This window comes from Ceratotherium simum, chromosome 7 (genome assembly GCF_057802395.1).
Source record: "Ceratotherium simum simum isolate JZ-2026a chromosome 7, ASM5780239v1, whole genome shotgun sequence".
Taxonomy (NCBI): Eukaryota; Metazoa; Chordata; class Mammalia; order Perissodactyla; family Rhinocerotidae; genus Ceratotherium; species Ceratotherium simum.
In genome coordinates, this window is record NC_141906.1 from 68,329,717 (window position 1) to 68,342,330 (window position 12,614).

At 53.4% G+C, this 12,614-nt stretch overlaps 1 protein-coding gene across 1 annotated transcript in view; it reads right to left on the minus strand.

The window, feature by feature from the left end:
- The window catches only part of DSCAML1 (DS cell adhesion molecule like 1), a 347,767-nt gene that overhangs the window by 293,523 nt on the left and 41,630 nt on the right, over positions 1–12,614 (minus strand). The gene's annotated exons all lie outside the window — the stretch shown is intronic.

A 12,614-nucleotide genomic window follows, 5' to 3' on the forward strand; every position in this document is an offset into this window, starting at 1 on the left:
TACTTATTAAAACCTCCAGTGTATACCAAACTCTGTGCCTGGTTATTCAGTTGTGCACTGCACAATTCAGAAGACACAGCACCCCTAGAGATGTGCTGCACAGCCATTTCTGGTGGCCATGCTGATGGTCTCACACGGTGGCCAAAATGGGCAAAACCGAGACTGACCAGAAACAGGATGAGGAGATGGAACCCGGCATCGTCACATACGCATACCCATTTGGTTCTAAATCTAGAGCCCCTGGGATCCTCACCACAGACACAGCGCCAGCCCCCTGTGAGAAGGCATATCTCGATTTCCACACCAATCTGTCTGTTCAGACAGTTGGGCACATGACCATCATCTTTAGAGCTGAGGGTCTATGATGTGGACCGGTTCAGAAGAAGAGCTAATGGGTAGAGATTCCTGAAAGGGATGTTTTTAACAACCAGAGCCAGGCAAAGAGAGCACAGGCTGCCTCAGGAGAGAGGGGCTGCCTGTCACAGAGAAGAGTCAGGCAGAGGCTGGACAACTACCCATAGCAGGGGAGGACCAGGCTCCTTACATATATTACTTTATCTAATCATGGAAATGGCTCTGGGCAATGGACACTATTAACTCCACTTTATTGATGAAGAAACTGAGGCTTAGAGAGCATACAGAACATGCCCTAGGTTGTCCAGAGCCAGAATTTGAGCTTGAGCCTGTCTGACACCAAAGTTCGTACTCTTTCTACAGCTAACACCAGGGTGACCAGCTATCTCAGTTCATCTAGGACTGGGGTGAGGGGCGGTTCCTGGGACGTGGAACTTCCAGTGCTAAAACTAGGAAAGTTCTGGGCAAACCAGGATGAGCGGTCACCCCATCTAACACCGAGAGTCTTCATTTGGGGGGTTAGTAGGACTCCACTGCCAGTCCCTCCCTGTTCCCCAACCCCGGCCACAGTCAGGGCACCTCCTTACTGATGCTGAAAACCTCTGGCCAGCTGCACCCTGCCCAGGCATCCTGGGGAAAGCTCCCTTCCGACACTCTTCCTCCCTGGCCTTGCCTCTTCATCTTCCCTTTATTCCAGCAACCTAACACATGTTGAGAAGGCACAAGCTTGGTCTTAGGAAGCAGCAAGCCCTCGTCACAGCCACCCTGACACCAAGATTGTATGTTTATTGTTCAAGAAATGAGGCCTGCCAATAATTACGGCCATGGATTTGCTGCTGGCATACTCGCATCTCCTGGAGAGTGTGCTGCTGAGGAGCCACAGCTGGGCCGGGCCAGAAGGAACTGCCTGCTGGGTTCAGCTCAGCCAGCCCAAGGCCCAGGGCATCCCTGCGATGAGTGCTTGATCCAAGTGGAGGCATCAGGCAAGTGGAGGGGCTTTCCTTATTTGAGAAGAAAGGGGGAAGGACATTTACCCAGCACATACCCTGCACAGGTGCCTTTTCTTTGCACTTTTATCTATAAATATTCACAACTATCCTGGAGAGGATAGTTGCTTTTGGCAGAGGGGGCATGCTGTCCACCAGAGATCTGTGCCTCCCCTTCCATGGCGTGGAGTTGTTTCTAGAAGCAGCTGCCCAGCCAGAGACTCTTTCCCCAGACTTCCTTACATCTCATTGGGGTGTGGGATGGAGTCCTGGCTGATGGGATGCGTGTGGAAGTGATGGAGGCGAAACCTGGGCGTGGCCTACCAAAACCTCCCATTTCATCCTCCACATTCTCTCTCTTCCGCCATCCACCTCTGAATGGTGACATCCAGGGCAACCTTGCAATAGTGGATCCTTAAACATGGTGGACCCTCAGTTAGTCTGGATCCCTGGATGATCCCCACTGTCTATAGAATTCTCCGTGAGCAAGAAATAAATTTTACTCTGTTAAGCCACTGAGATTGGGGTTTTTCTATTACAACAGATTGTATCACCTTAATGAATACAGTGTCATTCCATTGACCAATGAGGAAACTGAGGTCCAAAGATGCTCGGGGACTTTCCCAAGAACACTCAGTGACGAGGCGAGGTGGAACCCTAATTTGCTGTTCCCTCCACTTCTCCAGGCTGCCTCACACAGCATGATGCTCTTCATGTTCAAGCATGTCCAGCTTCCCTCCTCCCTGAGGCGGCAGGCCTCAGGACCCTGATCCTGGGCCCCTGCCCCTGGACCCCTCAGCATCACCAGGAGGCCTGGAGTGCCTCCTGCATCCTGAGAGGTGCTGGATGTCACTCCATACCAGCTCCACGCCCCAAGCAATGCCCAGGCTGGCTTTAGTATCAGCTTCATGGTGGGTAGGAAGGATAAGAGGGGAAAAGCAAGGTGGACGCTGGTGTCCACAGGGTTTGTCCCTACTGGATGGTCGGGTTGATCCTGCTGCTGTGCTGCTGTGGGGGTCACCCTGGAGGAAACAAAAGGAGGCGTCATCTCTCCTCAGCTCCAGCTCCAATAGGTCTTTGGAGGACGATCTGGACCACGTTAGACGACAGCACACCCTCGCCCCCTGGTCTCACTTCTAGAAGCTTGGATCTAGGAGAGTCTCAGGGATGCGTGGGTGAGGAATTGCAAAACTCAAACCTGAAGAATGAGAATGGCCCTGAAAGGAAGCTCGGCCCCTCATTCATAGACCGAGACGCTGAGGAGGCCGGGAGCAAAGAAATGACTTAACTCAAGGCCATACGTTACATTTCAGAGAAAGCCTCCATTCGAACCTGAACTCCTGACTCCCAGTCTAGTGATGACGGGACAAACACGGAGCTAATGGACTGACAGCTGTGCACCTGGTCGTGCCAGAGGCCCAATTTCGGACAGTAGGGGCGCTGGGGCTCCCTTGGGCCCCATCTCAAGCCTAGGACACTCCTGTTCACTAACATGGAATCTCAGATGCCCTGAAAAATAACAGGATCAAGTCAATCTGGTGACACCCTGGGCTTGGAGGGAGCAGGGGAGGCTGGGTGGAGTGTGCTGGGAGACAGAGTGGGGGCCTTCCTGCAGGGAGCCACGGCGGGGACTTGGAGGTGGTCAGCATCCAGGGCCCTTGCACCATACACACACTGAGTTCCCATCACTCCATTTACCAACAAATGTGTGAAGTATTTGGGCCAGTTTACCCCTCAGCTCCAATTCTGTCTGTAGAGACATATTTGGATCAGAAATCAATATGTTTGGATCAGATCTGGAGAAGAAGGCCACTGGGGGCCGGTCTCGTCTCTGAGAATTGCCAAGAATCCAGCCTTGGCACACCAAGGGACCCATGTCAGAAACAGTGATAAACACTAGGGGAGCTGGGTTACCTGTGATGCTGTGGCCTCAGGTGGCCTCTCCCTGTCTCCTAGGTGTCCCTTCTGGGAGTACATCTATGGAAATGCCCCCTCCACTCTTTCTTCCATCCATCCATCCACCCATCCAGCACATACGGAGAATCTGCTTTGTGCCAAGCCCTGTGCTAGGGTGAGAGAATATAGAGAAAAATAAGACACACTTTCTTGCCCCCAAGGCACTCACAGTCAGTAGGGGAAACAGACAAGTAAATGGACATTGACAACATGGCCTTATATAGCACCGTCGAGGAGCAGATCCCGGAGAAGGTGGTGAGAAAGAGCAGGAGGCAGAGGTCATGAGGGATGAGCAGGAGACAGCCAGGCACAGAGATGGAGGCCCTAGGAGGAAGAGCACGGTGCCTGGGCAGGAGACTGGGCTCCTGGGTCAGGGTCAGTCCCCTGAGGGCCACTGATACAACCTGGCTACACACACACGAGCCAGAGCAGACACAGAACCCTGCTATGACCAACTTACTCCCCAAATCTCATGGATGTCCCCCAGTTCTGGACACCTCTGTCCACACCTGTGTGTACCCGGGGCCCTCTGTCCTCCAAGCTCCCCAGGGAGCCTGCCTCCCATCATCCCATCTGCCCACCAGTTCCCGGAGAGGCAGGATGCCGAGTAGAGTCCAGCACCTCTGGGCCATTCCTTGGCATAACCACCCTCTTGGCCCCTGGTCCAGTTCCCTGGGCGGCAGGTCCTTCCTGAAGTCCAGATCATTCTGAGCACTCTCTCCCTGGCTCTAACAGGCCTCCGCCTCCCCTTTCTCATTTAATTTAGAGCTTGCTGGGAGAGAAACACCTTGCCTTTATCCCTAACAATTAATCCTTAGCGATTAGCCGGCAGAATTTAACAGCCGTAAACACACCAGCAGTCTGTTGATGGCCTGCAGGTAGCACATCCCAGACCTCCGTGGGGAGAAGGTGGCTGCCCCGCAACTCTACCCCATGCAGGAAGAGAATTCTGCTTTCAAACTCTGGCTCCTTCTGTCTCCTGGGACGAGACAGCCTTGTCAGCCTCAGTGTCTTCATCTGAAAAATGAGTTCCTCGACCTGTAAAATGGGCACACTCATAATGCTTACCGTCAGGGCTGTTGTGAGAGTGAGATGAGATGGCGTATGAACAGCACCGTGCCCAGTGCCTTGTACCGAGTAACAGATAACATTTATTACTTACCATGTGCTAGGTACTGCTCAGAGCATTTCCCATGGGTTATCTCAGTGACATCTCACAACAACCCTATGAGCTGAGTACTGTTATTATCCTCCTTTTACAGAGGAAGCTCAGCGAGGTTAAGTAAGTTGCCTAAGGTCACACAGTAAGTGGTTGACCCAGGATCCAAACCCAGGCAGTCTGGCTCCAGAGTCCAGGTTCTTGCCCACATCAGTGTACCGCCTACAGCAGGGCCTCTCAGACCTCACTGTGCCGAAGCAAGACATCTTGTTATATGCAGATTCTGATCCTGTTGGGCAGAGTGGGGCCTGAGATTCTGCATTTCTCATAAGCCCCAGGCGATGCCAGGTGAGGCCTCAAGGATACACAATAGCATTTTTCCCTTTCATTTCTTGCAGAAAGACAGTCTTGACAAGAAACCTGGATTCCTGGGATTTCTGCGTTGGAAGGGACCTTAGCAATCCCTTAGTCCTCCTCGGCATCCCACCAGGAGTGTGACTGGCGGTTGTTTCCTCCTCTCTCCAACTAGCCCCAGCCTGGTCACCCGGGTAACCAGAGCCCCAGGTGGGCAAAGTCCACATCGACCACACCCGCTGCCGGTTCTGTGCACCCCATTCAGGCCTGAGCCAGAGGCAGGGAAAGCGACCCTCTGCCCCAAAGGCCCGCTTTTGATTCTAGACGAAGAGACAGATAGGAAACCACTGGGGGTGAGATGGAGTTCTCAAAACTACAGGTGGAAGTGAAGGGGTCACAGAGACGAGGCGGTCGGCTCTGAGATGAACAGGTCCTGCGTGCAGCCTCACCGCGGAGGGCCGCTCACTTGGAGGAGGTGCAGGTCGTCGGGACGGGGGCTGCCTGACAGCAGTGACTGAAGACCAGGACGAGAACCACAACCTCGCGGGCAAACCATAGACATAACGTTGAGGAAGAGAGGCCAGGCATGAGAGAACTTGCTGGAGGCTTCCATTGGTATGAAGTTCAGGACCAGGCAACCCTAACCCACAGTGACAGGCGTCAGGAGGGTGGTCGCCTACAGGGGTGGGGTAACAGCTGGAGGGACTCCTGGGAGGCTTCTGGGGTGCTGGTGGGGTTGAGCTGGGGTGGATACACGAGCGTGTTCACTTTGTAAAAATTCATGGAACAGTATACTTAAGGTCCGTGTACTTTTCTTATGTATGCTATACCTCATTAACAAGTCAAATAAAAAAAAACCAACCTGGCTGCAAAACAAAAGAAAACAAAACCAGGGCAGGCCACCAAGGGAGTCTAGGCTGCTCCGCCCAGAGGGAGCTTCCACCCTCTTTAGGACAAGGCAGGTGGGGTAGGGGGCCAGGGACAGGGTAGCAGTAGCCCTGCCCCTCTGTCCTTCACATGGAGGGGGATCAGCCTCCCCTGGCCCCCTGCTCCTGCGTCCCTTTCCCTCCCACTGAGCCAGAGCTTGGCCTGCTCACCAGGGCCCCGGAAAGACTCATTCACTCCACGTCAGACAGGGGCCCAGCATCTCCCTCCCCTTCAGACAGGCTAGCTCTTAAATTGCCTGTATTCTGCTTCATTACACTACACTGGCTAAGCTCAGAGAGTCTGAGCTAGCCCGCCTAGACTCAAATCTCAGGTGTATCACTTTCTACTGTGTGACTCTGGGTAAGCCCCCTAACTTCTCTATGCCTCAGTGTCTTCATCTGTAAAATGGGTAATAATAGCACCTTCCTTGTAAGGTTATTCTGAGGATTAAATGAATTAATATATGTAAAGTGCTTAGAACAGTACCTGGCCCATAGTAAGGGCTACATAGGGGAATTTTTATTACTATAATCCAGCATTTTTCAAATGTGTTGTGTACCTCAGATATGGGTATTTTGGAGCAGGCCAGAGGTCGGCCAGCTAGGACCCGGCCTTGTGCCAGGGCCGCCCCCAGCTGGCTGTGCGGCCGAGGGAAAGTGCCTTTGCAGAGGGCTCTGCAGCTCCCTCTCTGCCTCCTGCCCTGTCACAGGGACCCGGGGGGCCAAGGGAAGCGCAGTGGTACCTATGGAAGTGTTCAGAGCCCTCAAGAGAGGGGCCAGTCTCCCCAGATCCAAGCCACCTTCCCCACTGCCGCCATCAGAGGCATCTTTCTGAAATACACGCGGGACCATGACACCTCCTCCTCAGAACCCTCAGCAGCTCTGGGTGTGCTGTTGGCAACCTGGGACCACAGGGTGCTCTCTTACTCTTCCAGGCCTGTGCACAGTGCGGTCCCCACGGCCTGGACCCATTCCCCCGACTCCCTCTTCGCCTGACAAACTCCTGCTCATGCTTCAGGACTTGGCTGAAATCTCACATCTTCCACGAAACCTCCCTAGGCCAGCCTGGCCCCCTCTCGTTGGGGCCCCCTTAGTGCCTCAGACACACCTCCACTATAGCACATAATCGCACCAGGTTAGAATGTGCGGGTCTGCGAGGTCTGTCTCATCTCTGGACGGTGGCTCCCTGAGAGTACTCAGTAAATGATACATGAATGAATGAATCCAATCCAAGGGCCACACAGGCCACACTGCCACCCCCTGCTTCGTCTGTCCACCTCCCTCGCTGCCCCTCCCACAGTCCACATGAACAGTCCAGCCTCTACTGACACTCTCTCCTGTGGCCCGTGCCTTCAATCCCTGATCTTCCCTGACTGGAGGCCTTCTCTCCATAACAAGTTAGACACAACAGAGTTTTTCCTTTTCTTTTCTTTTTAGCAGCAGTCCCGAACCCTAAGGCCCAGAAATGGGTTTCTTCAAACTCTAGGTACTACCTTGATGTAATCCTGGCTTGGGGCTGCTGCTGACCCCTGCCAAGCAGTCTTGGTAGTTCTGTGGCCTGGTGGCCCGCGGCCAGTCCGTCAATGAGTACACGCTATCCTCCCCCGTCCCTCCTTACACACACACCATCAGCACAATGCCAAAGGAAGGGCTGGTGTTCCAGAAGACTCCATGAAAACCCATCCTATCAGAAATAAATACCTGAACAAATAAAAATGGCACGCCCACTGAGCTGTACAGAGGAGGGAGGGCCTGGCGCACCATGGCAGCCAGATGACGAACTGGCCCCGGAGGCAGGGGTCTACCTGAGTCACAGAGCCTTGCAGGTTCGTGACCTTGGATGGACCACCAAAGTCCTCTGACCTCAGTGCCCTCAGGTGACACAAGAGGATGATGCTCAACTCACACAGTTGAGGTGGGCATGGAATACAGTACGCGGTTGGGGAGAGACTTATAAGCGGCTGTAGCCTTGTCCAGAGGGTCCAGGTGAGCCTAAGTGTTGAGGTCATACTGAAACACAAGGTGATCAGAGGCAAGGGGGTTATGCAAGGATGACTTCATGGGGGAGTATGCCACCAAATCTTTAGTAAGGAAAAGAGTCTTAGAGATCATCTGGGTGACTCTTTCCCCCACACAGTAGGTTTCCCTTCCACAAGCCCCATAAAAACGCCAGGAAGAGCACAGGCTCGGCGGGACACAGACCTGATCTAATTTACAAGCTGTGTGACCTTGAGCAAATTACTTAACCTCTCTGAGCTTACTGCCTCTAGTGTGACATGGGGATAATAATCCCTAAATTGTGGTTGTTATGAGAAAGTGAACACAGAGCAAGAACACCTGGCACATAATAGGCACTCAATAAATAGTAACCAATATTGTTATTATCGTCTGGCCCTGCTTTGGACACACTCAGTAATGGCGAGCTCACGCACGAGGGAATCTACACCACTGTTTGACCACTTTGTTAGAAAAGTCTCACTGACATTGAGCCACCTCTGTCCTCCCCATAATTTCTGCCCCATGTCCCTGGTTCTGCCTCTTGGAGCCTGCTACCCAAGGGGAAGTAGGCCCGCTCCCCACTCCCTCTGACAGCACCCCAGACACTGGAAGGCAGGCAGGAGGCATGTTTCCCCAAGTCTTCTCATCTCCGGCCACACAGCCCAATCCCACCAGGTTTTAGCCTAAAACCTGACTCTCCCTGATCACGAACCATTGACACACTCCAGGGAGAGCCTGGAACAGAGCACAGGTTCCAGCTTGTGCAGAGTACACGGTTCAGGCCCTCTCTCACCTGCGGTCCACTTTGGAGATTGGATTGGAGGAGAGGAGGCCTGGGACTCTGGGCTGGTGGTGTTGCTTGTAGCCCAGCCCAGCAACTACGTGCAGAACCTGGGGCATGGATGCCCGCTGACCCCCAACTATCTAGGGAGGAGAGAAGGGCCTGCATCATCTACCCCTTCTCTGCCCATCTCAACCAGGACAGGCTGACAACTAGGGTGGGAGCGGGAGAGGCAGGGGTGCTACGGGCAGCAACTTCTTGGGGCCCCTCGTCCACACCCAGCTGCTGGCAGAGCGGAGCTGGTTGGGTGAGGCTCCACTTGGCTCTATGGTCCTAAGGCCCAGGACCCACCCTTTACACACGCCTTGTGGGCCCTGCCGGGCTCTGACGGATGCGTATTGTATGTGGTCTTCCTCAGCCTTCTCCTAGGCAGGTGGAACGCTCCCATTCCCAGAGAGGAGCCACTGCCCAGGGACGCAGAAGAGGGAAGGACTTGGCCTAGAACCACGGGTTCCTCCTCCAGCCCCCCGCACCCTGGTTTCCTGGTCTCACCTGGGCCAGATGGGGCGTGAGCCAGGATGAGGGCCTGGAAACATGCTGGAAACCAGATGCTGCTACAGAGCTGTGCCTTCCTGGGTAAATAAATTACACACCAAACACAAACAATCTGCCGCCTGCCTCTCCCCATGCAGAAGGCGGCATGTACACAGGAATGAGCTGTCCTTAGAGGAGCAGCTTTATATCCTTGTCAGGGGTGGAGACTGGGGTAGGGTGAGGGGCTGGGACTCACCCCATGTCTCTAGCACTCCATATCTATTAGCCTGGACATCGCAGGTAAGTGACTGGAACAGGAACTTTGCAAGCACTCTGCTGAGAGGACAGCAGAGAACAGCACTGTGCAAGCAGCAGACCTTAGCCCTCGGAACTGGCCCATCTGCTAGAGAGGAGGCAGCGGTCGACCCAGATCCTTGGCAAGATGCTGAGGCCCAGATAATGGATGAACCTAGCCTGTTGGTGGGGGTTCCTAATGGGCTGGAACTCAGTCCAGCTGAGCTGAATCGCAGGGATGTGCAGCTCTGCTGGGAGCTCTGCCTGGACATAGAATGCACATATGCAAAGCAGAGGACAGAGGGAGTCCCCTTCCAGCAGGGAAAGTTGAGGACATATCCCAAGAAGACCGATGAATGGGGGTGTTATACTAGACAACCCGGGGGTCTGTGCAAACTTGACCCTGGCAGTCCTTCATGACAGGAGACACCAGGCCAGAGGGCACTCTCAGCAGGGAATATGGACATATAAGGGTGACACACCTGTGTCCAGCCTCTATTTGACATGTGAGGATTTGATCTGGTTGACAAGTCACTGAGGAGTGAAAGCCTAGAGGTTGGAGATCCTGCGTTCTTATTCTCGATTTGCCCCCAACAAAGCACGTGACCCTTCTAGGCCTGGGTCTCTCATTTGGGAAATGTTGGCTCAGGGGTGTCTGTGGCAGAAGGGAGACAATAGTGGAGGACTCATCCTTCGGCAACAAGTGGGCTGTTGCAGGCATGCCAGCCTTCCCTGGAGTGAGCAAGGCAGGGATAACAGAAAACAGAGTGCGGGCCTCTGTACTAATTCTAATCTCAAAGTAGCACCTCAACTGGAAAAATCCCTGGCCTGGGAGTCAGGAGACCGGTTCAGATCAGATGGCACCTTGAGCAAATGAGCAGAATCACATAATTTATGAAAATATTAGAATTAATCACCCAGGTTGGATAGAGATTGGAAAACAGGACCCTCTAGCCCCTGCCCTCCAAAGGTTTATGCTCTACAAGACGGCAGTGGGCCCACGTGGGCAGGATGTGGGGGATGGAGGTCCCGCCACCCTGCACCCACTGGCAATATGTTCCCTTCCAGGGTGGAGCCTGAGCCACCCCCGCCTTGCCCTTCAGTCACAGCCTTGTCAGGCCCTTTGCCTAGGCCTCATGCTTTTCAGGGGGCTTTCCGAGGCTTCCGTTTGGGGGAGGCCCGCAGCTGAGGGCGGGGGCTGTGGCTGCCCATGCATGCGTGTTTGTGTGTGTTTGTGTGTGCGCAGGCGTGTTGTTGGCACGGACGTGACTCTGCATTATCCAGGCCCGTAATGAGTCCTCATTGCAATGGGTTTGATGGAATAATTATATTCTGGAAAAACTGCAGGAAACTGCGTTCCACTTCTTAAAGGGCAGGATCATCAAACATTTGTGCTACATTATTTGCAGTCACACCTTCTGCTGCATCTGCTCCCTTAAAAAAAAACCTCCAACTCCAATCTGATCTGAATATATAAATCTGAATTATCACAGCAAAGGCGATACGCTCACACCTTTTTTCTTTTTTTTTTAATCTGTTGCCATGGTGATTAGATAAAATTCACGCCAAGTCTCCAGGGAAGGATGGAATTATTTCAGACAGTTTCTCACCCCTCTCAAGCTACTTCTCTCTGTAACACGCCTGGGCACCAGCTCTGGGCTTGGGCAGGAAGACAAGCAGGAGGAGGAGGCACCACCTCTTTGGGAAACCATGGACAAGCAAAGCCAAGTGCTTGTCTTTCAGAGACGCTTTTGGTGCCGGGCTGCGCCCTCAGCCACAGAGCCAGCAACATGTCCTCAGCTCAAAGTTCCTCAGTAAACCCTGAGGCCACCTGGAGAGAAAAGTGGAGGCTCGGGGTGAAATACAGTGCCCTTGTTCAACGTCAAGGCAACAGAGTTGCAGAAATCGACCCAGGGCTGAGGCTCTGCCCTTCCCAAGCGGAGCTGATCAAGGCAAGAGGTTTTCCTCAAAAAGGAGCGACTCAACTCCCAGCTCTGGGTCTGCGTCTGGACCTCCTTTCCATCAGGGCTTCCTCAGACTAAGACTCTCATAGGGGCTAATTACAATGGACATAATTCCTGAAACGGTTTTTCGTAAAGGACATTATTGACCCAATGGTTATTTAACACCACCGGTCCATGAACCTGTGCTGTGTATGTGTGCGTGTCACTTAAATGATCCCGAGTATCTTACAGAAGGCAGAGTCTCCCTCCCTAGCACAAACCTTCTCATTTCCATCAGAAGTCCCACTTCCCTGGTAGGGGAGAGAGGAGCTCTGAGCTCTGATTCCAGGAGCCCCTTTTACCAAAGCCTCGGGGAACTGAACTCACGCCTATAAAAACTGAGAATGGCTCATTATTAAAGCCACAGCTGAGCAAGGAGGAGAAAGCTTTGTCAGCCCAAACCTAGAGGGTGGGACAATAATTTGTGTTTATTTACTCCAGTGGCTCACATTAGGGTCTTATTAGTACTCCCGCCAACAAAGCGGGAGGGAGTTGGGGCACATATAATTTTAAGTGCATCTCACGGCAGTGTTTTACCCCATAGTGAGATACGAGAGAGAGCCGCGGTGGGCAGGAAAGGGTGCTGGATTTCCCGAGGGGCTTAATCCAGACTCCTCCAGGCCAGCAGACATTGACAAAATGGGCCATGAGCAGGTCACTAGGACAAAGAAGGCTTCTTTAAGTACTAGCCAGAGAAAGTCTCTTTTTGATTGCTCACTGGGACTGGGGCACATTCAGCAGAGTGGCCTGGGGAAATGACAGGGTCTGGGGACCAGGATGTTGTGGTTTGCTACAGGCTCTGTGTGAGCCGGCTGAGTACTGTTTCCTCTCTGAACCTCAGTTTCCCACTCTGAGAATGGGGGAGAAGAAGCCTATCTCTGTCACTGTTGATTCTAATGTCAGGGGTGGGGTTAGCACGAGGGCCTTGTGGTACAGCAAGGACACCAGGACGATGAAGGAGACCCCCTGCCCTCTGCCCAGCACAGAGCTTGGCCCAGGGGGCGCTCAGTGCCGTGAGCCAGTGAGAACGAGTCTCTAAGCCTCCCCTGTCACTTGGCCCACAGCTGTCCCAGGGCAGCTGTGACCCCAGGACAGTGGCAGGAGTGGTGAAAGCATGAGTGACCGCATGGGTGCGGGAGTCAGGCCGACCTGGCTGCTGACCTGGCCAAAGCTCTTGACCTCGGGCAATACAACCTCTCTGAACCTCTGTTTCCTCGAACGCAAAATGGGAATAAATTTAAAACCTACCTCACAAGGTTGTTGTCAGGT